Source organism: Vespula vulgaris, chromosome 9 (genome assembly GCF_905475345.1).
Source record: "Vespula vulgaris chromosome 9, iyVesVulg1.1, whole genome shotgun sequence".
NCBI classification, from domain to species: Eukaryota; Metazoa; Arthropoda; class Insecta; order Hymenoptera; family Vespidae; genus Vespula; species Vespula vulgaris.
The window spans coordinates 7,340,001-7,345,760 of NC_066594.1; positions in this window are offsets into that span (position 1 = coordinate 7,340,001).

The following is a 5,760-nucleotide window of genomic DNA, read 5'->3' on the forward strand; positions in this document are numbered from 1 at the left end:
TATTTATTTACTTATTTATTTATTTATTTATTTATTTATTTCTATCACGTATGTCTCCTTTTTTATATTTTTTTGTCTTCCATTTTTTTCCTTTTTAAATTCACTTTCCTCGAATCCTTCAACAACTAGACGACACGTTCGAAAGTTATTGTAAGTCGATAAAGCGAGTTCATGGACATAGAGCGCGAAGTCGTGGAGAAGTTCGAGAGAAAACCAAGTGGGCGGTGGATCGAGTTGGATCGAGTTATACCGAGGACAAGAGTAGACCTTGCTTTTTGTTTAGGAAAACGACAGGGTGAGGGCCGAACGATGGAGAAGTGGGGGTGTGAGTGAGTGCATGATGGAGAAGCATCTTGCTTGCTTGCTTGTTTGCTTTTCTACCAGTGGAATTACATATATACGTACATACATACATATATATATACATACATTACATACATATGTATGGAGAAAAAAAAGAAGATGGTACGATGAACGAGATGCGATGAACAACACATCTTTTTGCACTCTCCGCTTCTCTCTTTTTTGTATTTCTTTTTCTTTTCTTTTCTCCCTTTTTCTTTCTCTTTTTTTTTTCGTCGACTAATTACTTTACGATGCTCTCTCTTTCTCTCTTTTTCTCTTTTTCTCTCTCGGACTTGCTCGTCTGTCTGTCTCTGTCTCTATAATTTCACGTCGAAAATACTGGGACCAGAATTTTTTAAGCAAACGAAACAAAAGAAGAAATTTACAAAGTGAAAAAACGATCAATATTAAAGAATCTACGAGACAAAGATGTTAAATAACGTTACGGTTAAATCACTGAATATTTCACGGTTGGTTTAAAACATTAATTTTGCAATTTGCAACGTCATTGTAAGTGCGTATCTGCATCTTGTATATGCACATGTACGTGATACATTATATTTGAGAGTTGTTGCGAATGTCTTAAAATATATCTTCAAGAATATCACAAAGTTTTATTAATTTAAACGAAATATTTGACAATGTCTACACACACACATATATATATATATATATTCGATTTTATTTAATTTATTAATTTATTTCAATATTTTTTCTCTTCTTGATCGCGAAAGAAAAGCATTTATTTTTTGGATAATTCAATGCGTACCTACTTTATATTACATATACATACATACATATATATATATTTATACATACATGCATATATACATATCTACCTACATACCATATGTATACATATATATATATATATATACATATATATAAGTAGAGTTCCCCATAAATGGCATGGAACCGAGAAAATATCGTTTGCAATGTCCACGAATACGAGTATATAAGCAAAAGAAGCGGAAAATCGTATCCTCGGTGTTACACGGTATTGCTTGGTCAGAATTACAAGCTGAGAGAAGGTAATTCGCGTTCTCGTTTTCTTCGCTTCCGTGCAATCCAATCGTCGTCGTCATCGTCATCCTCGTTCTCTTCGTCGTCATCGTCGTCGTGGTGGTCGTCGTCGTCTAGATTGGCAATCTTAGTGTATCTAACGTATGTATTTTCATCGAGTTGGCTCTGAACGATCAACGGAAAAAAAAAAAATCTTTGATTACAGTATATTCTCGATTATCGTGCTCGCTCGACATTCGTTTCTTCTCTTTTCTCTCTTTCTTTTCTTCTTGTTCTTCTTCTTATCTTTTTTTTTCTATCCTCATTTCTCCTCTTTTTTTGTTAATAATTTTTCACAAAATATTCTTGGATCGTTTGAATAACTTTTTTCGTTACTAATTTCTCTTAGATTTTTTTTTTTCATCTCCTTCATCTTTTTTTTCTTGTTCTTCTTCTTCTAGAGTTTATAGCTTATCCAATTTGAAGCTTACGATGAACTATGTTGAAACAGAATAGAAACGTAAAGTAAAGAGAATAAAAGGAAAAGAATGGAAAATCTGAGGAATTCGATATTTTTTTCATGTTTTTGTTCTATTCTATTTTTTAATTTTTTTTTATTCATTTCTTTTGTATTATTAATCATCTGATCTTTCAATTCGATTATACGCTTATTCCTATCGTTATAAAATATATAAATCGATAGGCGATTTTAAGTATCGTATATTTTTAATAATCGTCTATGTGTATCGCGTATCGATGAATGAGTAATCGCGAATATCTTCTTAAGTTTGCAATAAATTATTAAACGTCTCATGATGTATGATTTTTTCAAAACACACTAATTCGATACGTTGGATATATTTTTGTAACTATATATACATACATCAAATTTTCTATCCGCAAAAATAAATTAGAGATATTTTAAGCTTTATACATAAAATATTAAACTTATCGATCCGCTATAATTTCGTCTAAGAAAGAAAAGAAAAGAGAGAAAGAAACAAAGGAAAGCAAAAATGAAAGAAAATGAAAAAAAAAAGAAAAAGAAAAAGAAAAAAGAACGAATAAATTCGATTTGTAAAAGATATAATTAAATAGACAAAATTATATAAATGTTTGTAAAGACAGAGATAGAAGCGAAGAATAGAAAGAGAAAAAGAAGAAGAAAGAGAGAAAGAAAGAATTAGGATATCACTGGTCAGTAGCAAGTAAATTGATGAAGTACTTTTCATTATGAGCACAGTTAGTCGTAGGATGCACGTTTTCAAATGACGTCAAGTCTGTTCGTCGATGTTGATTGTCGACGTCGTCGGTGGCCTGCGATTCTAGAGTGCACGCGTTAGTAACGTGTGCTCGTCGTATTCTCGACGACGAATTTCGGAAAATCCTCGAAATAGAGTGTACCGAGTACGAAGTAAAGCCAACACACGGCACCGACCTTCTGGTTTCACTATACATAGTAGATCGTCGCTGAATCTAAATTCGGAACGTTAGAAACATACGAGTCTTCTTCTTCTATCAAAGCTAGTATTACGTATTACATATGTATGTATGCATGTACGTATATATATATGTATATGTGTATGTATGTATGTATGTGAAGATCTATCGAAATTATAAGTTAATTTTTTATTTGTATATATATATTTTTTCTCTATAATAAATTAATATAATTTAAATAAATAATAAATATGTTTTTTTTTTAATCGCGAAAGCTAGATACAAGTAAAATTGTTACGCGTTAAATTGTTTTTAGTAAAATCGTTGATAATAAATTATTAGTATTATTATGTTTGTAACGTTATTAATTTGTTTGTCGAACTATTTGTTAAAATAATAAATGTGTATATATATGTATATATAAGTAAAATTTATCACAGATTTTTGAAACAACTGAACACATAAATCATACTTGATAATTGATAATAACACAGAAGCGCGAAACCAGAAGCCTGTCGGCTTTACTCGAATCGTTAAATCTTCCTGTAAGTGACATTGAAATAGCACGTCCTTGTGGAAAATTCATCGAAGCAAGGTCGTCGAGAAGGATCCTTAACGAATTGTAAATCTTGATATAGTTTATTAGAAATTTGTTGACGGAGAGTTGGAAGGAGAAGGACGGACGGGAATTGAATCGCGAATTAGAACGATCGATTTTTATTGGATTTTTTTTTTTCTTTTTTTCTTTTAAATTTAATTTAAACAAACACACACATACACACACGAATATACACAGACAGATACACAAAATTATAATTAAAAAGAACGGAAACGTTCTTTTTAACCAAAGAAGTTTTGAAAATAAATGAAAATTAATTCAACGCAGATGCGATTAGAGTTCAGGGAACACAAACATTAATAATCCATGGTCATATAACATGGAATGTAATTTACATAGTAGGCGAACAGAAAGTCCGTAAACGTTATAGGTATATACATGTTATTAGATACGTCGCATAATAATTTGCAGTCTAATGTGTAGCGAGCATTAGAATGCACGTGATAGGAGATATAGCATGTGGGTCCAAGCGAGATATGTTAATAGATAAGAACTTTGATCGTCTGGAAAGGCTGTATTAAAAACTCGAGTTGCGAAGTGATATCATCCACTTCGAACTTCTTGTCTCTGATTTTCGACTGATCGAAATCGGTTCTTCTCATGACGATAGAGAAGAAAAGAAAGAGAGAGAGAGAGAGAGAGAGAACATGTGCATTACTCGATTTATCAAAAATCGACCGATCGACCAACATTATAGACAGAGATAATGATAGAAATGAATATTATCAATAATAATAATAATAATAATAATAATAAATAATAGTAATTAATGACAATTAACTTTTTATCTTAGAGTACCTGAAAGTGTTTAATAGTTTGAAACATGAAAAGAAATTTTTAATAGTTTATTTTTCGCTCGAACAAATCGTGCATATATAATTGATAAAAGTTAATTATTCGATTACTCTATATTTAGATTTGTCAGATATAAATTAATATTTCTTTGATTTTCTTTTACGTGCATATACACACACACACACACACAAACAGAACATGTATGTATATATAAGAAAAGAGAAAAGAGAAGAGATTTCGACTCGCTATCCGAGTAAAATTATGATTATAGTCACGGCACGAGGATGGAGGTGGGGGTGAGGGTAAGATGGGAGGTGGGAGGGGTAGTGATGGGAAGTGGAAGGCGTCGAGATTTCGTTTTTCATGCAAACCTGGCCAGGAGCCAAACGATTGCGGCGAGGTGTTTGCGTAGGGTTGTTGTATCATCGACGAGTGGCCAACTTGTTGTAATTACGCTGTTATAATCGAAAGCAACCGTAATAATAATTTCGTAACGTGCGATTGTACGTTCTATATACATACTTATATACCTACGCACGCAGATACATACATACATACATACATATTTATTCACTTATGTACGTACGTACGTACGTATATAGATGTAGATACGTGCATTGAATATTTACAGAAATTGACTATGATATAAAGTAAAATTTTGGAAATACAATGAAAGACAGTTCTGATGATTAACATAGAAATTTCTAAATCTATAATAATCACTTATGTACGACTCCATAGTTTATTAAACGTACCACGAACATTAATCGGGATTATTATTCTCCTACTCGAAAATGAACGACGTGAACGAGTTTCGTTCGGAAAGCTATGGGAGAGCTTATAATAGAGCACGGATCGATCATCGTCCTAGTATAGAGTCTATTGATTCGATCGGAACTACTCGAGCCGAAGAATAGCCGACATCCCATTAGCTTTTAACGCGTTATCATCTCATTTCATCTCGACTCATCTCATCTCATCGAAAAGCATCAATCGGTTTATTCTCAAATTGCGTACAACATATATATATATATAACTTTTTTGTCTGATCAATGAATCGCTTCTTTTTCGAGGATCTTCTCTCTCTCTCTCTCTCTCTCTCTCTCTCTCTCTCTCTCTCTCTTTATCTTTCTATATTCTATGTTTTTTTAGTTCAATTATCTCTCTCGTACCACTTTCTAACATAGTTCCTCGCATAGTAATGCCTTGCTGCCCTGGTTATACTATCCCAGCACTCAAGCTTTGAGTATCAAATGTTCTATGACATGATTCAGCCCCTTTCCAACTCATCGTCGCCATCTTCTAAAGTTCCTAAACCACGAAGACTTTGTCCCTCCCCTATTCGCTTCTCTCGTAATAGGGGCCTTGCTAGATACCTACCTAGCTAGCTAGCTACATAGCTACATAGCTACATAGCTAGCTCGTTCGTTCGTTGGTTCGCTATTGCTGCAAATGATTAGACGCCATTTCTGTCTATAATAGGGCACACCTTGCTCTAGACTCCACCCTTCGTGTTAAGCGACCCGATAGGACCTCGTTTAGTGATTGATCGTTCGCAT